The sequence below is a fragment of the Microcaecilia unicolor genome, chromosome 5, assembly GCF_901765095.1.
Source record: "Microcaecilia unicolor chromosome 5, aMicUni1.1, whole genome shotgun sequence".
In the NCBI taxonomy this organism is placed as follows: domain Eukaryota; kingdom Metazoa; phylum Chordata; class Amphibia; order Gymnophiona; family Siphonopidae; genus Microcaecilia; species Microcaecilia unicolor.
In genome coordinates, this window is record NC_044035.1 from 65,012,120 (window position 1) to 65,033,876 (window position 21,757).

Consider the following 21,757-nt stretch of genomic DNA (forward strand, 5'->3'; position numbering starts at 1 on the left):
CAGCATGCCAAGGTCCTCGAGCACGCGACAGAATGCAAAGGCCATGAGCCCGGCAAGAACCCCCACCCAGCCGACCCAGCTGGGGTCCAGCTCCGTCATTGTGCTGGATCCTTCTATGACTCTTCGTCAGTATCGTGGGAAACTTTTGTCTAATCCTGTTTTGAAGAAGACCCCTGAAGCGGCAGCTGAGAGAAAACGTGTCCGGTGGCTTGGAATCGCTGAAAACCCAGTTTCAGATATGGACCCTTTTATCACGCTCTCAGAGTATCGCCACAGCCTTGTCTTGAATCCAGCTTTGTGGGATACTCCTGAAGCTGTCGCTGAGAGGAGACGTCTTGGGAATTCCATGCTCTGGGCCCAGCAGGGGTCCAGTCCCATTCAAGCAGCGCGCCCAGACAAGCCTCTGAATCCAGTCCGAGCAGCGCGTCCAGCCAAGCTTCAGAGTCCAGTCCGAGGGACGCTTCTGACCGAGCCGCCTATCCCAGTTCAGGTGGCGCTTCCATTCGAGTCTCCGAGTCCAGTCCGAGGGATGCTTCTGACCGAGTCTCCGATTCCAGTCCAAGCAGCGCTTCAAGCCAAGTCTCTGCGTCCAGTTCAAGTGGCGCTGTCTACGGAGTCTCCTAGTACCAGTGTGGATCCCAGTTCCAACCCCATTTTTGAGCTGGATCCGTTTATGACGCTCCAGGAGTACCGGGTTGCCCTTTTGTCTGATCCAGCCTTGAAGGATACCCCTGAAGCTGCCGCAGAGAGAAAGCGTGTCTCCTGGCTTGGGTTTGAAGAAAACCCAGTTTCTGCTATGGATCCCTCTACCAAGCTGTTCTTTTACCGCTTCCAACTCCTCTCGGAGCCAACCCTACGGGATACTCCTGAAGCCCAAGCTGAAAGAAGGTGGCTTAGTAGTCCCGGACCGAGTTGGAGTTCCAGTCAAGATGCTGAGTCTGGATCGAGTTGGGGTTCCAGTCAAGATGCTGAGTCTGGAGCGAGTTGGAGTTCCAGTCAAGATGCTGAGTCTGGAACGAGTTGCAGTTCCAGTCAAGATGCTGAGTCTGGATCGAGTGGTAGTTCCAGTCAAGATGCTGAGTCTGGATCGGGTTGCAGTTCCAGTCAAGATGCTGAGTCTGGATCGGGTTGCAGTTCCAGGCAAGATGCTGAGTCTGGATCGAGTGGGAGTTCCAGTCAAGATGCTGAGTCTGGATCGAGTTGCAGTTCCAGTCAAGATGCTGAGTCTGGATCGAGTTGGGGTTCCAGTCAAGATGCTGAGTCTGGATCGAGTTGTAGTTCCAGTCAAGATGCTGAGCCTGGATCGAGTTGGAGTTCCAGTCAAGATGCTGAGTCTGGATCGAGTTGGAGTTCCAGTCAAGATGCTGAGTCTGGATCGAGTTGCAGTTCCAGTCAAGATGCTGAGTCTGGATCGAGTTGGAGTTCCAGGCAAGATGCTGAGTCTGGATCGAGTTGGAGTTCCAGTCAAGAGGCTGAGTCTGGATCGAGTTGCGGTTCCAGGCAAGATGCTGAGTCTGGATCGAGTGGGAGTTCCAGTCAAGATGCTGAGTCTGGATCGAGTTGGAGTTCCAGTCAAGAGGCTGAGTCTGGATCGAGTTGCGGTTCCAGGCAAGATGCTGAGTCTGGATCGAGTGGGAGTTCCAGTCAAGATGCTGAGTCTGGATCGAGTTGTAGTTCCAGTCAAGATGCTGAGTCTGGATCGAGTTGTAGTTCCAGTCAAGATGCTGAGTCTGGATCGAGTTGTAGTTCCAGTCAAGATGCTGAGTCTGGATCGAGTTGGAGTTCCAGTCAAGATGCTGAGTCTGGATCGAGTTGCAGTTCCAGTCAAGATGCTGAGTCTGGATCGAGTTGGAGTTCCAGGCAAGATGCTGAGTCTGGATCGAGTTGCAGTTCCAGGCAAGATGCTGAGTCTGGATCGAGTTGGTGTTCCAGGCAAGATGCTGAGTCTGGATCGAGTTGGAGTTCCAGGCAAGATGCTGAGTCTGGGTCGAGTTGCAGTTCCAGTCAAGAGGCTGAGTCTGGGTCGAGTTGCAGTTCCAGTCAAGATGCTGAGTCTGGATCGAGTTGCAGTTCCAGGCAAGATGCTGAGTCTGGATCGAGTTGCAGTTCCAGGCAAGATGCTGAGTCTGGATCGAGTTGGGGTTCCAGTCAAGATGCTGAGTCTGGATCGAGTTGCAGTTCCAGTTACAATCAAGGGGTTGATTCCAGTCCGGGTCCAAATCCCGGCTCAGTTTTGGATGCCAACCCAGGTTTCAGTTCCAGATCTGCTTCTGTTCAGACTTCTAGTTCCTGTCAAGACTGGGATGCCACTTTGGGCCCCAGCCCAGCTTCTGATGTCAGCTGGGGTAGTGGCTTCAGCCTTGCTCTTGCCATTACACGGAATTGCCAAGAGGTCCAGGACATTGTGAGTTCCCTCTGGGAAGGGTTACTTTTGAATTTTGTTCCTCTTGATGCATCCATGTTCCTGAGGTTGCCCCGTGGTGATTCGAAGGAGCCTCCTGGTCACAGGTGCTACTTTTGTCTGCCAGTTTTGAACTTCCTTGTGACTTCCAGTCCAGTGATCTATGTCTGGCTTTTGAGACCCATCAGGAGGTTTCACCATAGTTACCCCTGGACACCTGAACTCCTCAGGGAGACCGAGAGGGGGGTCTTGAGGAGGGGGTACTGTTACGTCTGTGGCCGTGACCACCCTCAGACTTACCCTGTTTCTGGGAGTCAGTGGCTGTGCTGGCTTTTGCTTGTCTCTGTGTCTGTCTCTGTCTTAGTTTCTCTCTGGCTCTGTGTGCTGATTGCCCTACTGAACCTCACCTGTGTGGGCTATGCCTTTTCCAAGATGGCTGCCGCCGACTCCTCTATGCCAGTATCCAAGATGGCTCCCGCTGGGCTGACTTCTCTGTGTGTCAAGCCTCTGTTTGGATGCAAGGTGATTGCTGCAGCTTGTGCCCCTGGTGTGGAAGGGCTTTATTAATCACTTAGAGACTACAGCCCTGGCCTTTGCATTTCATTTAGGGCCCTGGTGTATAGAGTGCTCTGTACACTGTTTCAGTGTTTGCTCTGTGTGAGTTTCTATGTTTGACTAGATAGCTTAGGCACCGTGTGGCTTGTTAGCCTGTGTATAGCTTTGCTAGTGCTCTGTGTTTGTTTAGACTAGCCAGCTTAGGCACCGTGTGGCTTGTTAGCCTGTGTATAGCTTTGCTAGTGCTCTGTGTTTGTTTAGACTAGCCAGCTTAGGCACCGTGTGGCTTGTTAGCCTGTGTATAGCTTTGCTAGTGCTCTGTGTTTGTTTAGACTAGCCAGCTTAGGCACCGTGTGGCTTGTTAGCCTGTGTATAGCTTTGCTAGTGCTCTGTGTTTGTTTCCAGTGCATGACTTGTTAGCTTGGGCACAGCTTTGTTGTTAGCTGCTGTATAGCTTTCAAGTCTCCTGAGTGTGCTCTGTGTATGTTTCTTGTGTATGACTGGTTTGCCTGGGTATAGCGTTTCTATTAGCCTAGGTACAGTTTACTAGTCATTGTGTTTAAACCTGCCGACTGCCAGAACCCGGACAGTCCCTGCCTGTCGGCCTTGCCTGCGCCTAGGTGCCAGGGGGCACTCCTGGATCTTCATTCCTGCTGTTCCTGCTTGCAAGTTCCAGTTCCGGGTTTTCCTGTAAGTCCTACCGGCTGCCAGAACCTTAGGGCTTAACCCTCGGGGAAAGGTGGTCAAGCGTAGGTGAAGCCTAGGTCCAGTGTGTTCCAGTCCAGCGGGTTTCACTCCTGTATGTTCCAGTCCTGTGGGGCCCTCCAGTGTGTTCCAGTCCAGTGGGCTCCACTCCAGTGCGCACCTGTCCGGTGCGTTACAGTTCCGTGTATTCCGGTGTAGAACTCCAGTCCGGGGTTCTGGTCCAGTTTTGTCTCATCTCTACCTTGGAGGTGATCTTGCCTGCCACTGCCGCTCCATGGTAGTGGCCCATGGGCTCACGAACCCAGTGCTCCCGGGGAAGAAGCCTGACAGCATGCCAAGGTCCTCGAGCACGCGACAGTTGGTGTAAGTGATTGCATCTTCGGCATAATTTAACTGGCCAAGAACAGCTCCTGGCCAGTTAAATAGCCTTAAGCCAGCTAAGCGCTAATATTCAGCACGAGCTAGCCAACTATCTCAGCTGAATATTATCGCTTACCCCTGGATTCTATATAGCATGCCTAGAGTTACGTGCAGTTCTGTGCGTAAAGCTAGGCGTATCCTATAACTACACATATAGATTAATTGTTTTAACAAGCTGTTAAGCATTATTAACAGCTCTTAACAAGCAATAGCGAGAACTAGTTGGCAAAAATTCGAATTTACGTGTGTACATTCCTAAGCGTATTCTGTAATGTACTGTGTGTAAATTCTAATGTGTGCAGGCAAAAAGGGCATGCTTAGGGGCATGGAAATGGGGATTTCATGAGTGTTCCAAAATCTACACATGTTGTTAAACAATATGGGCCAGTGTGCGTAAATCTATGTGCAGGGATTTACATCAGCTTTTCGTTGGCGTAAATGGACACATGTAAATTTAGTCACATAAACTATGCCTAAGCATATTCTAAATACCACAAATAGATTTACATGTGGTATTTAGAATATGCTTGGGCATAATTAACTAACATGCATTAATTTCAGGCGTCATATACAGAATCGGCCCTTAGCAGCTAGCCTGGTCACCAGCAATATAATGCAATATAGCCAGTTTGCTGCCAGACAGACCTACATAAATAGCAGCTCTATCTTTGGCTGCTATAACTTAGCTGGTCGGCCTATGTGCATAGTGGTAAAAAAAAAACCTGGATATTCAATGCTGGTCACTGCATACAGCCTAGCATTGAATATCTGGGTTCACCACTGATCACAGGAGGTTACCTGGCTAATTCTCGTGGTCTGAATATCAACCCCAATTTGTTTATGGCCACATGCACTGGTATTCTATAAAGAAAATTAGGTGCCTACTTTTCTCTATAGAAAAGGCGACAGTAGGTACCTTGTTATAGAATTAGCCTCCATATGGCAATATTCTTTAATTATATGTGCCAGATTTTATACACACAAAGCCTTTGAGTGATACCACCCTTTTTTCTGAACACATATCTTTGCAAAATAGGTGCTCCCACAGTACACGACAGCACTTGACATGTGTTTCCCTGTATCTGTATAGTTATTTTTTTTTCTGTTTTCCTGTATCCTGTATAATAAATGGAGTTCCTTTCCTGCTTTTATTGTATGTATTTTTTAAATTGTAAACCGCCTTGGTCCGCTTGTTAGTTTTGTGAACTATAGCAAATTGAATAAAGGATCCACATTTAACAAGCCTTTTCTAAAACTCTCTGCTATATCTGAATGGCCAACTTGGATGTCCCTTTTCCTACCTAGACAACCTATTCAAATTAGGGTCTTATGGATTTTATTTGTTGCAGGTCCTGAAAGGGAGAGCATGGATGGGTCCTGGTTGTGTAATTTTTAGAGATGAGCTGTTGTTTATAATGACATGTTGTTGCAGGTCGTTACTACACAAAACAAGCATAAGAACATAAGAGTAGCCATACTGGGTCAGGCCAATGGTCCATCTAGCCCAGTATCCTGTTTTCCAAACAGTGACCAAGCCAGGTCACAAGTACCTGGCAGAAACCCAAATCGTGGCAACATTCCATACTATAAATCCCAGGGCAAGCAGTTGCTTCCCATGTCTGTCTCAATAACAGACTATGGACCTTTCCTACAGGAATTTGTCCAAACCTTTTTTAAACCCAGATACGCTAACTACTGTTACCACGTCCTCCGGCAAAAAGTTCCAGAGCTTAATTATTTGTTGAGTGAAAAAATATTTCTTCCTATTTGTTTTAAAAGTACTTCCATGTAACTTCCTCGAGTGTCCCCTGGACTTTGTACTTTTTGGAACATAAACATTTTATGTTTTGTCATTTTCAGATAATAGTGTGCACTATTAGGAAATAGTGCACATTATCCCCTGAACTCTGTATTGGTAGCTCAAATTTGAGTGCAGATCCTAGATCCACATGTAAACTAATTAGCCAGTTAAGCACTGACAATCAATAATTGGTGTTTACAAGCACTTACTTGGCAGTAATGGGGATATCCTGAAAACTATGACTGCCTGGGTGTGCCCTGAGGACAGGGTTGAAAAACCCTACTTTATAAAATAGTGATTAGTACCAATTTTTTTCAGGGCTTATTTTTAGCACTATTTACTGAATCTGAGACTATGTACAAATATTGTGTACTATTATCAGAAACTGACAGAATGAACAGAAAACCCCAAATAAAATTAAAAATGTATGTAAACAATAGGAAACAACATGCAATGAACATTTTCTGGTTGCCCATCCTTAGTAATTTCCATTACTGATATTGTACAGTGCACTGTACCCATTTCATTTTCATACTTACCATTAATGATGCATGCTTGTCTAAATATTTCATACTTTACATTGCTGTTCGTGTTCTTTATAGTTCTGGATGGTACTTTGCTTAAAGATTATTCGCCTAAATCCCTTAAAAGTTGAAGATGTCAAACTCAATATTTTGTCAATGAGCCAAATTCTTAAAATGGTGCCTTAGAAATCGATGCTAAAAATCCACACAGTTAGCGCGATTCTATAAACTACGCCTAAAGTTATATGTAGTTTATAGAATATGCACATGCACCATTCTTGTGACTAAAATTTAGGCGCACCCATTTAGGCCACCTAAAACCAGGTCTAAATACTTGTGCCTAGGTTAGGTGCAGATCAGGAGTATTCCATAACAGTACGCATAGTTTTTTGAAGCGGCCACAACTACCCATTCCACACCCATTACACCCCATTTTTGACTGCACACATGAGAATTATTTGCACTGCATTATAGAACATGCCTAGAAAATTGTGCGCATAAATTCAAATTAAAGCCAATTAGTGCCACTAATTGGTTGTTAAGTACCAATTTTTGGCGCTGATTGGCTTGTTAATCAATTAAGTTGTGCACATAATTTGGCTGTGCAGCCAAATTAACGCACACAACTTAAGGCGCCATATATAGAATTTGGGGGAATATACAAAAGCCAACTATATAGCACCATCTAGTGGCTTTAATTTTGTCACCAAATACACCTTCAGGGCAGGGGGCGGGGGAGGGTGCAGCACATAAAGGAATGAACAAGATAAATCATCGGTAGGACTGTCATCAGTTCTGAATTCAAAAGTTTCAGACTGATAAAATCAAGCAGGCTTTATTGTCTACTACCAATAAAACACTTAGTAAAACTACAAAAAAAAAATAGGTGCTATAATTGTGAGATATATATTGCTAATTGTATTGTCAGTTCTAGCTTGATAAAAAAAAAGACTGATAGCAATAAAACCCACAGAACAGAAGGGCTACCCATTGAACTACCTTATAGGAAGAGAAGCTAGATTGTTCTCCCCCTATCTAAGTCCTAAAGGATGAAAGTGTAGAGATATTGGAAACCATTTAAACCTTACTGCTCACTAGTATAGTGATGCAGTTTGCAGTCACATTTCATGCACTGAATTTCCTAACAAACAGTTAAACACAGGGATAATGCAAAATAATTGTTTCTGGGCAATAAAAGCAGCTGTTGTTTTTTGTGCCAGCTACAGAAGGTTGCATGTTCCTAAAACTTTCTGATGCCCGACATGTATCGGTAATAACATAAGCTCTTTGCAATTAAAAGCTTCAATGTCCAAACAGTTTTGCTTTTTTAAATTTACCTGAGGTAAAATTACTTCAGATCAAGCATCTGTGAAATTATCAAATCTCTATTTTTTATGCAAAAGAAAAAAAACTGAGAAATATAGTCAGCCCTTTCAAATCAGGACTTTTTTCAATGATATAGGAGTAGGTCTCAAGTACATAATGCCTGATAGCTGATGAACATATCAAAATTGTCACAGAGTAAGTTTATCACATAAGGTATCTTTTATGATATCAAAGTTGGAAATCTACCAGAATTGCTATAAGGAAGTGAAAAAAATTACTAGCATAAGCAACAGACACTTGTTCCACCCTGTCCATTCCTGCTTTGAAAGTGATCATTTCATCGCAAGCTTAAGAAAGGTCAGAGAAAGATTTATGCTGTTACAGTCAACCGTACTTGCTGACCCTACTGCCTCTCCTCCTTAGGGATTGATTGATACACTTGATTATATGCATTTTACAGACTGGAATCTAAAAGTACAAAACATTAGTGTGCAGCCTACTTTAGTTTGCTTCCTCGGTTTCTTGAAAGGGATGCGCAACCTCAAAGATGAATTTGTGTCATATTTTTCATGGCACTGCCACCCCTTCATTTGGTACTAAACTAGGAATTAAACAACATAATTATGAAGTGCACATTTTCCCTAAGATTAAATTATTTCTTCCCTGTTATGTATTACTTTATTTTGATCATAAAAAATAAATCAGAGTAAATATAAAAGTCATATTTGCAAGAACCACCCTCCCCACACATACAATCTCCCAGATGTGAGAACATAAAACTTACTGTCAACAGAGGCATGAAAATCAATCAGAAGAGTCCAGTCCTTAAATACTCCAAACACCTTCTTCACATGTCTAATTTACCATGTCTATTGCAAACTATACTTTTTCTTATCTCAATCGATATGTACAATATATCTCACTATCAAGGACAAACTTCTACTATTTACATAATACTGACTGCAGAAGAAAATAAAATCATGCACACAAATTCAGTGATCCAAACATTTCTCAATTTTGTGAAGTAACAACCTAAGAAAAAGAAGAGTATCAGCTTGTCAATAAATATCATCAACAAATTATTACAAGTGTGCATTTTTGCTGACACTTAGCATGAGGCAGATATTCAAAACCATCTGGCCATCTTATATGGGAATTGGTAGGTGTGTTTGAAAATGTGTCACCATTTTGCTGCTTAGTTTTTCTGTGTGACTAAATTGTCACTCAAAATCTGGGCAGTTCTGAGGGTAGCTAGAGATGGCTAAAAATGTACCTAATGTAGCCTGCAGAATCTGGCAAGCCAAGTCAAGCATTCAGTATGATTGATATAGGGACATGGCATCAGCGCCAATTACTATGCTGATGATGAGCTCCTAATTTCTTGCACTGACTCCCTCTATCCAAGCATGTTGTGCCCAGCATTGTCTGAATGATATTTGCACTTAGTTTTCTGATAATCACCTTCTTTTCAACTCAACCAAGACAATGGCTACTTAGATGACTGGCAACTCTCCTCTCCCCCTTTGGACCACCAGGGATACAGGTAGACCCGGAGAGGACCTATGGTGATGGCGGACCAGGGAGATTGAGGAAATTGCCATTGTGGGGAGAGGGATCAGAGAGGCCTACTCTGCTATTTCAGAGGTGGGGGAAGGATCCCAAGGAGAATCAGACAGCCTGGGAGGAAATGTTTAGTTATGCAGGTCCCAGCCAATATTCAGCCAGGGCCTGCATAACCTGAACTTGTTTGAGATAATGTGGGATTATATGATTACCAGAACTGTCTAATGTAATATAGTTTATTTAGGATCTCATCATGGTAGCCTGAAATGACTTCAATCTTTACAGAACACAGCAATTAGATTACTTTGCCATGCGGGAAAATATAATCAGGTCTCCTTGTTAATCCAAGAGCATCACTGGCTTCCGGTTAAGCAGAGAATTCTTCAATAAACTTAACATTAAAACTCAAAGCTTTTATGATGAGATACCCTCAATACCTAGCAACTTTACCATTCCCCACTCTCCAACCCGCTTGCTTAGGTCAATCAACGACTTCCGTCTTGTTCTCCCAGGTCCTAAGCAAGCCTCACTTGAATTGACTAGACATTGTGCATTTTATTTTGCAGCCAAATATTTCTGGAACTCTCTTCCCCTTGAGATCCATGCTGAACTTTCCTTTAAAATGTTTAAAGCTGCTGTAAAGTCTTGGCTTTTCTGCCAAGCTTATGTTTTATCTTGAGCTGGACTTTATTGCTGACTCTACTGCCCTCACTACCTTCCTTTTCCTATTACCTATTTGTCCTCTTCCTTTTCCCTGTTTTCTCTTTACTATCATGATAATATGATGATTGTGTGAATGACTGTCTATTCTTTCCAAGATTTTGGCCCTAAGAACAGGCATAAATAAAATGTCTATGTTCCAGCTATGTGTTAACCTATAATATGGCACCTAAATGCAATGGTGCATAGTTTGCAGGTGGGTGTTCATATGGGTGGAGTGTGGGCGGGGCACGCATTTATGCAAAAAAATTACAAAATATTATATGCATGCATTCTTTTATGATTTAGACATGATCAATTCCACAGGCTCTATGGCTTGTGTAAGTGGTTGTACCTTAAATCTGTGGGGGGGGGGGGGGGGGGGGTTGACAAAATTCCCTAGATTCTACATATGTGCAACTTAGATTGTGTGCACAAATCCAGTCATATTCTGGATTTGCGTGTGCAATTTAATTAGGGAAAGGGAATGAGATTTGATATACAACCTTTCTATGGTTTTTGCAACTACATTCAAATTACATAGCATATTCAGGTACTTATTTGTACCTGGGGCAATGGAGGGTTAAGTGACTTGCCCAGAGTCACAAGGAGCTGCAATGGGAATTGAACCCAGTTCCCCAGGATCAAAGACCTCTGCACTAGCCTCCAGGCTACTCCTCCACTGCCGTTAATGAGTCAATCTATGCTGAAAACCCACCTTTTCACCACTGCTTTTGGCTCCTAGCTACTACTCAATTACCTCCCTTTGTTCCTTCTCACCCTGTACTTCCCTCGCGCTTAATTGCCTTGTATGAATTATTTTTAGATTGTAAGCTCTATTGAGCAAGGACTGTCTCTCTCTATGTCAGGTGTTCAGCGCTGCGTGCGTCTGATAGCGCTATACAAATGTTAATAATAATAATAATAATAATCAGTGCTAATAATTACCAATTAACAAGCAATTATTTACACAAACTGGCGTTAATTAGAATTTACATGCACAACTGTCTAAGCGTATTCTATAATGTGATGCACATAAATTCTAAGTCGCATAGTTGAAAAAGGGACATGGCTATGGGTATGGAATGGGGGGTCATGGGTGTGTTTAAAATCCATGCGCATTGTTATAGAATATACCTGGTCTGCAAGTAATTTAGGCAACTGCATTTACTCCACGTTTTACTTGACATAGTGCCCACAGTACTTTATAGAATACGCCTAGGCATATTTCATTTTGGTGCAAATGTTTTAGGAGTCACATATAAAATTGCATCCAATATGCTGGCATTCTATAAAGAAAAGTAGAGCTTACATTTCTTTATAAAATAGGCGCCAGAAAGGCCCATAATAGGTGCCTAAAATGACACTACACAGTGGATCAATCTTTGTAATTAAAAACAAGTATTAGCAAGTTTTGCACGGTTTATTTGTCAGGTAAAACAAATCCATCGATCTTAGGGGAATACTAGTGCATTATATATTATATATACCCAACACAAGTAAAAATAAAACATATGAATACAGCACCGATAACTAACGAGAGGCCTTAAGAAAGATGTGCTTAAAAACTGGTAACATAGAGGGACATAATCGAACATCGCCGGACAAATAGATCACCGGCGATCTATGTTGGCGGCAGCGCTATAGCTGGCCGGAACCGTATTATCGAAAAAGATGGCCGGCCATCTTTTTTTTCGATAATACAGTTTAGCCCGGCCAAATGCCGTGCAGTTTGCCGGGTTTGAGATGGCCGGGTTTGTTTTTCAGCGATAATGGAAAGTTATGCCGGCCATCTCAAACCCCGGCCAAATTCAAAGCATTTGGCTGTGGGAGGAGCCAGCATTTTTAGTGCACTGGCCCCCCTGACATGCCAGGACACCAACCAGGCACCCTAGGGGTCACTGCGGTGGACTTCAGAAAAGCTCCCACCACGTGCATAGCTCCCTTACTTTGGGAGCTGAGCCCCCCCAAACCCACTACCCACAAATGTACTGCACCCACTAAAATTGCTCCAGGGACCTGCATACAGCCTCTAGGACTTATTGCTGCTGTATAACTTTGGCACACCAGTTCACACCTGAAGACTAATCTCTTTGAAAAAGTCCTTTCTTGAAATAACCACGTTTACTCACAGTTAACTGCAGATCAGAGGTTGTGCCCCACTGGCAAAGAGTCCCCTGGTACTAAGATTAGCAGTAGGTCAGAGTTGGCACAATGGTGTACAATGCCCTCTTTCAGCACCATTCAAGGTAAGAACTACATTCTCTAACGTGGGTAACACAGGAAAGGGAACTAAAACTGGCTTACAAAAATGGCCACTACTGCATGGACTACAACAGGAAACAAAATAGAGCACACTCTGACCCAGTTAGCAGGGGGGGAAAGCACCATGGGAGTAGAGCCCAGTACCCTACACCCACCAGAATGCATTGCTAATGTGACTCTCTGCAGGGCACCTAACAGAAAAGGTGTCACACTCACCCGAGAGCCACATCGCAACCAAGGAAAGGCTGTCGGAGGATACAACACATTCTGCTGTCATGGAGGTGGGTACGGCATTTGAGGCTGGCATACAGGCTGGAAAAAAGGTTTTTAGTTTTATTTTTTTAGTTTGGAAGGAAATTGGTGACCACTGGGGGAGTATGGGGAGGTCATCCCCCATTTCCTCCAGTGGTCATCTGGTCAGTTGGGGCACTTTTTTGAGGCTTGGTCGTGAAAATAAAAGGACCAAGTAAAGCCGGTGAAATACTGCTTAACGCCGCTTTTTTTTTCCATTATCGGTGAAAGCCGGCCATCTGGTAGCCACGCCCATGCCCCCCCAGGTCCCGCCTTCGCTAATCTACCGACACGCCCCCTTGAACTTTCGCCGGCAAAGCGACGGGAAAGCGGCGATGCTGTCAAAAATGCCGCTTTCAATTATACCGATTTCGCCGCTTTTAAGAAATCACCGGCCATCTCCCGATTTATGTCGGAAGATGGCCGACGATCACTTTCGATTATAAGCTGGATAGCAACACAAAATCTGCCAATTTATACTTAAGAGTATACAAAAATAAAAAAATAAAACATGTTATGATACAGAAGAATCTTTATAGAATTACCCTCCACATGTCCATGTACATTTCAAACATTATAGGCTGTTCAAAATTAGCCCCCATTATCCAGGCATCACAAAACAGAGCACAGGTAAATCTGCCTGCTGATTTGAGTGCACTACATTGAAGACAACATATCCTGCAAGGCCCAACAGAAGTGGGAAGTGTATAGCAAAAGACTCTTCTACATCAATGGTTTAAGGATTCTTGGCAGCTTTAATTTAGATTTCCCCTGCTTTTATGGGATTAAGTCTGAAGTTTAACATTATTCTATCGTAATTGTTTGGGTTTAAATTCCTTTGGTTTTTTAATGGAAGTATAACTTGCAGTGACATTGTTCCATTTTAACATTATAACAGGGTCACCATACACTTGCAGTGAAATTGTTCTGGCTTTGTAATCTCTCATCATAATGGCATTGTAATGGGGTCTCCATGCACTTGTACTGAAACCGTTTTTCTACCATAATCTCACATAGTAATTGGATCATCATTGGGTCCCCTAAGACCTGTGTACAAATCATCACAGGATTGTTGCTTCAGAGTATTTACTTTCCAGTGCATTTTTAATATGACTCAAAGTTATTGTGCTTGTGACTCAAAGTTGGAATCCGAGCTGTAATTTTCTCTGTGCTTTAAAACATACAGTAACTCTCCATGCAGTGTCAAATTACAAAGGTTATAAAAGTAAATATCATCATGAGCCTTCATAGATTTACATTTTAATTCTGTGTTATTTAACCTATGTCTCAAGAGACATAGGAAACCTCAGGGCATGGAAAGAAATCCGCATCTTCTGTGTACTCTGTACTAATTTCAAATGTATGCACTGCAAACTGTAACAGTCGCCCTCCATCAATTACTGTTAGGTGAAAATGATTTAAGGTGTTCTGATTCTCAGATGAATTTCCCAGGAACAACCAGACATGGAAGAAACAGCCTTACATAGAACAAGACTGAGCTGATTCATTCAGTGAGCGACAGCATTTGTGACATCATAGTTGGTATAAATGAATTGAATGCAGTATGAGATAATCTGATGCCCTTGAAGTTAGAGTACCCTAATAGACAAGCCCGGATTCTATAAACTTGCATGCCTAAATTTATGCCTAATGTGCAAGCAAAAGTTATAGAACAAGGGCAGTTGCACACACAACTTAATTTAATACTTGGCTGTTAATTAACAACCAATGATTGGCTTCAATTAGTGTTAATTGGCACCAATTAGCATTTGCAAGTACAACTGCCCTTAGTCACTATTCTAGAATTTGTGCACACACTATAATTGCACCTGTCTTTCTCACAGGCTTTTCTAGCTCATGGTTAACCATCTAAAGGGAGCCTGGACTCCTGCAAGCCCAGTGTTCTTCTGCAGGTCAATGGCGGTCCCCATAGTCTTTTTTTTTTTTGCAGCTGGATGCAGGCCATGGGACTTAAACTGTATTATGCCTTGAACACTTCTTCCACTGGTCAGGCACACAGGAGTATCAGGTGGGGTTGTAGGCAACCCCTCCTCTGCTCCACCAGTAAAAAAAGATCATGTGTATACAGGTTGCATGCTGCACAGGTGCAGCCTTCTTCTTAGCTGTAGCACATGGACTCCATGTTGGGGAGTATAAGCAGTAGAAATCAAACCCAGGCTGGAGCTGTGCAGCTTGACTCCCTGAATATTGCTGCCCAGAGCCACATGTGGCCACCAAAGAAGTGCCTTCCTGTTGAAGCTCCATGCTTCCCTCCTCATATCAGAGGCTTTTTGTTCAACAGGGAATTGGATGATATTGATTTAAGATGAGTGGCTTAGAAAACCAGCTGACTGATATACAACGTGTGGTAAGAACGCCAGTCCAAAAAAATCTGCAATCAAGCGGAGAACTCGAACGCCCCACGGGAAAACACAGATATGAGTACAAAGTGGGATGATTGACCACGGAAGTACCAATCCTGGAAACAATATCTTAAAAATTTCTTTATTGGTGAAAAGACTCAACACAACTGTTATGTTTCGGCCAACAGGCCTGCATCAGGAGTCTACCGCTATGACGTAGACACAACTGTTGTGTTTCGGCCAACAGGCCTGCATCAGGAGTCTATAAAAACATATACATAATCAAATAAATCCTTCCAACAAATACATTAACAGAATCAAATAAACAAATAAACCATTCAGACAAATAATGAATATACAATGAAAGGTCAACATATACGCAAATCACGTGTATATAGGATGTTGTAATATCATCCGAACATTACAAAAAATGGTCGTATAAATGAATAATTGTAGGGACTAATTGTAAAAGGGACTAAACATTCAAAACTTATACAAGTAGATCACACTATCTTAAAATACATGCAAACATGAAAAATAATAAATTAAAAAATTAAAAATCCATACAGCATTATATGGAAACATATATATACTGAAGCATATCATAAAAACAACATCATACAAAACATGTGCAGCTTAAAGGTAAAAGGGGGAAACATATAAAGGCAAAACATACTGTCTTAAAAATGCAAATATAATAGACTATACAAAGCCAAGTAAAAATCATATATACAAAAAAACATAAGACCAACATCATGTATATAGAAAGGAAAAACAGCTGAAATAATACGCATGAAAGAGGAACGTGGTGTCATCTAGTGTATATATATATATATATATGTCCGTGGTGGTGCCCATACCTGTGTGTACCATATACAGCCATTAGAGAAAATGTACTGTTGCCATGGCTATTTTAATAAGAACGTCAGTGCCATATTATAATCCTTGAATGCAGAACACAATGTAGTACATGTGGTGCTACCCTTCTCTATGCCCTTGTAGCATCCAAGTTAGATTACTGTAATATCATTTATGCTGATCTACCAGCCTCTCTGTTGAAGAAGTTGCAGACAGTGCTCTTCCACATTTCTCAGTATGATCATATTTCCCTATTGTTGGCACAACACCACTGGCTCCCCATTACTTACCATACCCAACACAAGATCTTAACAGTGACCCATACCATCCTTAATTTAGGGATTCCCTCACACTTATCCTCACTAATCACTACTACTACTACTAATCATTTCAATAGCGCTACTAGACGTATGCAGCGCTGTACACATTATATGCAGATACTTTCTCTGCCCCAAGAAAATCCATGAAAAGATATGAGATGGATGATCTTGCATTCTCATTTTAAGCAGTTTAACATTTTAGCTGGTTTTAATTTAATTGATCAAAAACTGGTCTTATGTAGTACTAAACAATCACAATGGCTTCCTTCTCCGTATAGTCACTGTGGGGCTTCAAACAACTTGCACTTATATATTGTGTCTGCTCCCACAATCCCTCTGTTCTTAAGTCCAAGCATTCATTTCAATAATTTTTATCTCATAGTGTCCTCAGTTGTGCACATTACCAAGATTACTAAATGGCAATGGTTCCTGCACACCTCTCTTCATCGGTACACTTTACCAACCCTTTTTACTTATTTAGCACTATTCTTCACTTTTATATTTTTTTTAATTTTAATTGTCAATACTCATCTTTGAAAAATACATCAAGCTCAGGGGTTGATGTTACTGCCTGCCGACATGCATGTTTCGCCCTTAACAGGGCTGCTTCAAGGACTGCCCCCATAAACAGCAACCTCTGATCTGCAGTTAACTGTGAGTAAATGTGCTTATTCAAATAAAGGACTTTTTCAAAGAGATTAGTCTTCAGGTGTCAACTGGTGTGCCAAGGTTATACAGCAGCAACAAGTCCTAGAGGCCTGCATGTATTCAGGTCCCTGGAGCACTTTTAGTGGGTACCGCAGTGCACTTAAGGCAGGCGGACCCAGGCCTATCCCCCCCTACCTGTAACACTTGTGCTGGTAATGGGAGTCCTCCAAAACCCACTGTACCCACATGTACTTGCCCCCTTCACCCCTAAGAGCTATGGTAGTGTTGTACATTTGTGGGTAGTGGGTTTGGGGAGGGGTTGGGGGGGCCCAGCACCCAAAGTAAGGGAGCTATGCATGTGGGAGCTGTTTCTGAAGCCCACTACACTGACCCCTAGGGTGCCCAGTTGGTGTCCTGGCATGTGAGGGGGACCAGCGCACTACAAATGCTGGCTCCTCCCATGACCAAATGCCTTGGATGTCGCCAGGTTGGAGATGGCCGGCATTTTTTTCCATTAGCGCTGAAAAACAAAACCGGCCATCTCAAACCCGGCGACATCCAAGTCATTTAGCAGGGCTAAACCGTATTATCGAACAAAAAGATGGCCGGCCATTTTTTTTGATAATACGGTTCCGGCCAGTTGTAGCGCCGCCGCCAACATAGATCACCGACGATCTATTTGGCTGGCAACGTTCGATTATGCCCCTTCACGTTACTATGTTACTTTGCTTCTTAGTATGTGAGTTTTAGTATGGTAATTGTATGAACAGGAAAAAATTAATAAGAGACAGACATTAAGGCCCTTATTCAGAGGCTCTTTTCATTATTTAAACATTTAGGACCAAATTTTATAAATAGCGCCAAAACACTGGCACTGAAAAAAACATGCTAAGTGCTATTCAATAAGAAGCGCTGAAAGTTAGGTGTCATTTATAGAAAAGCACTTAGCAACAAGATAGGTACCTAATTTTAGACATGAGACTTTGCACCAAGGGTTTGGAGGGCTCCCCACACAATATAAGGGGGTAACGGTGAGATATGTACCTAGGAGCTTTTACGTGAAGTCCACTGCAGTGCCCCCTAGTATACTCCACTGCTCTACTGGGATGTCTGCATGGTCACTTTACTAAGAATGCTGGCTGCTCCTAAAATCCTAATGGCTTGATTTTTTGCATTTTTTACTTGGACTTTTTTTTTTTTTTTTTTTTTTTTTCGAAAACGGACCAAAAACATAAATGCACAGAGCACAAAAACATCTAGCAAGTGGCAATTTTGAAGGAAAAAGATAGACGTTTTGCTGTTCAAAAATCACTATCAGCCTTATTTTCAAAAGTGATGGGCGCCCATATTTCGATCCAAATCAGGAGATGGGCACCCATCTCGCAAAGGCGCCCAAATCGGTATAATCGAAAGCCAATTTTGGGCGTCTTCAACTGCACTCCGTCGCGGGAACGAACAAAGTTGATGGGGGCATGTTGGAGGTGTAGTGAAGGCAGGACTGAGGCGTGTTTATCGGCTGAGGAGAGATGGACACCCTCGGCAGATAATCGAAAAAAGAAAGGTGTTTTAAAGGTGAATTTGGGTCACTTTTTTGGACCCTTTTTTTCATGAACAAGTCCCAAAAAAGTGCCCTAAATGACCAGATGACCACCAGAGGAAATCGGGGATCAACACCCCTGACTCCTCCAGTGGTCACTAACCCCCTCCCACCCCCAAAAAAACAACTTTAACAACTTTTTTTCCAGACTGTATGCCAGCCTCAAATGCCATACCCAGCTCCATCACAGCAGTATGCAGGTCCCTGGAGCAGTTGTTAGTGGGTGCAGTGGACTTCACCCAGGTGGACCCAAGCCCATTCCCCCCTACCTGTTACACTTGTGGTGCTAAATGGGAGCGCTCCAAACCGCCCCCAAAACCCACTGTACCCACATCTAGGTCCCCCCCTTCAGCCATAAGTGCTATGGTAATGGTGTAGAGTTGTGGGCAGTGGGTTTTGGGGGGGGTTGGGGGGGCTCAGCACCCAAGGAAAGGGAGCTATAGACTTGAGAGGTATTTAACTTTTTTTTTAATTTGTAAAAGTGCCCCCTAGGGTGCCCAGTTGGTGTCCTGGCATGTGAGGGGGACCAGTGCACTACGAATCCTGGCCCCTCCCACGACCCAATGCCTTGGTTTTGTTCGTTTTTGAGCTGGGCGCCTTCGGTTTCCATTATCGCTGAAAAACAATAGCGCCAAGCTGAAAAACGAACAAATCCTAGGCATTTGCTCCGCACAACCCGTATTATCGAAAAAAAGATGGGCACCCATCTTTTTTTGAAAATACGGTTTGTCCCGCCCCTTCGCATGGCCACCCATGGAGATGGGTGCCCATGGAATTGGGCACCCACTTTCAATTATGCCCCTCCACATTTACTATTCGGATTTTGGATATTTTGAGCAAAACGTCCAAAGTCGGACTTAGATGTCATATTAAAAATACCGCTCCACTTATGTTATGCTACTATATATGTTGGAGGAACAAAAATATATCTACTTAGAGATCGTAAAAGAAGTCATCATTGAAGAATTGTAAATGCACTAATAAAAGTGAAGGCATCCAGCCCAGTATGTCAGTGCTAAGTGCTAGAAATTACATTTTGCTTGTGGGTCATACAGAAGAAGGAATAAATGAGGATTTATATGTTCTTATCAATACTTGTATTTTTACACAAGGTAAGAGCACACTGTTTTTCTGCCCATAAACGATTTATGTAAAAATGTTCTCAGATGGTATTTTGTTTGCTCATTCTTATCTATTGGAAGAAAAGTTAAAAAAGATATAAATTACTACTAGAAAAAAAAGGGGCACAAATACCCTTTGATGTAAAACTGAATATTTCTTTTCCATTTAATTTAATCTTGCTTTTAATACAATTAGGTGGTATTACCTCCTTGCTAGATTATGAATGCAGTACTAGAATTAAAGCTTTATTATCAGCAAAAATTCCTGTTACAATATGATCCTAGAGACTGGAAACTTGGATCCTGGCATAACAGGTCAGATTGGATTGAATGTTACAACAAAAAATTTGCTAGATCTTTCTGTGAAAGAACATGCTTAAATAGGAGATAATGGTTTTCTTTGGAAAATGTATCAATTGATGAGATTTACAATTCTTTAATCACAAGTTGTATTTTATATTATGTTGTATTTAATATTTAATTATTGATTGTAAACCTATGTGAGGGGGTTTATAAAACACTGCCCCTCATCCTGAAGAATAGTATCTCAGACAGCCGGAGCCACCTTAAGAATGCTAGTCCCGCCCTGGGAGGAAGTGAACAGGGAAGGGTGGAGTCGGAAGCAGGAAGTATAAAAGACAAAGTCAGACTGAGGTTAAGGAGGCCCATGGAGGGAAGAGTTGAAGCCGCAGCATATGCCGCTGCAGCGCCTATGTAATGATCATCATCTGGCTGAGGTAAGACACTTTTGCTTCAGAATTGAGACTTACAAGCTGTGCTTTGAGGTCTGGCAGGAGCCAGACCTGAAACTCAGAAAAGAACCAGGAACTACAGGCTGTGTATAGGGCATGGCATCCCCAGCAGCTACAGACTGTTTTTTGGGCCTGCCAGCCAGAGCCCACTTAAGACTGTGTTACTGAACCACAAAGGTTTATCCACCTTATGTTCCTAGGCCAGTGATGTAACAGGCCTTGGGATTCTGTTAAATACGTGCTTTGCTTATATCCCCTTTGTCCGGCTGTGTTATTTCACTGTCCCACCTGCAAACCTCGCTCAGGATATCACAACCACCTTTACACACCAGTAAATAAAATTAATAAATCAAATCAAATCAAACATGCAGCAAGGTTTTTTTGTTTTGTTTTGTCTTTTGGGATGGATGCAGGGAAGAGGGTAGAAATATTTCCTTCCAGGAAAAAGCAATTCAAAAAGGTAAATAGACCTCAGTATTTTTAAATTGACTTGCATGATCTTGTTAACCAATCCTAGAAGTACCATATTCCTGTTCAGAAGCTAAAAATCTAGACCAGTCCCTGACTTAGTGCTAATGGCAGTAGATCAGTTTAGATATCTCTTCTTTGGACTGGCTCTCAGCTCATGGATTCGTATTGAATTTTTCCAAATGCAAAGCAATGTTTTAGAAGACATCACAGCTCACCTGTTTTATCTCCCTCAATTCAGGGAGTGTCCTTCTTGTTGCACAGGTCTGTCTAAAGCTTGAGCATATTGTTAGAGAGTTTCTGTTCACTGAAACCTCAAGTAGCTACGGCTGCAAAATCCTCTTATGTCTCCCTGTAGAGAATTAGATCAATGGAAAACTGACTTTCTGTTCAGGACCTTAATACACTAGTACACTCTTTGGTCATCTCTAAAATTGATTATTACAATGCACTTTATAATGGTCTCCCCTGGGTTACAATGAAATGCCTACAATTTGTTCAGAGTACAAAGGTAAAATTGATGTTGAACACAAAACATTTTGATCATGTTATCCTTCCTCTTCATTCCCAGCATTGGCTTCTGGTGCCTTACCAAATAACATTTAAGATTCTTGTTTTGGCCCACTGGACACTTCCTGCTATCCAACTTGTGGAATATTTGTTCTTTCCCCAAGTTATTTTATTCCTGCTCCCTCGTGAACACGATTAGAAAATTTTCTCTGTACTTCTTTTGTATTTTTGGCACCCTCTCTCTGGAATGCTTTTTTACTGATGATATGTCAGGAGTCTTCTCTAGTTACATTTTTTTTTAAACTAGCATTTTAAGGGGCATTTTAGCCAGAGATGTGAGCACTGGGTTGTATTGGGACTGTGCACGATTGCTTGATTATTTTATATTGTATGTTTTTATTTCTTTTTATTGTTTTATTTGACTGTTTTTGTAAACTACAGTACCTTGATATGTCCTGGGACTTGACAGTCAAGCAAACTTTTGCAAATAAATAAATAAATTTAGGAATAGGCAAAACATGGCAACAGCCTAGAACATTGACCTTCAAAGGTTTCAAATAACCAGGTTGG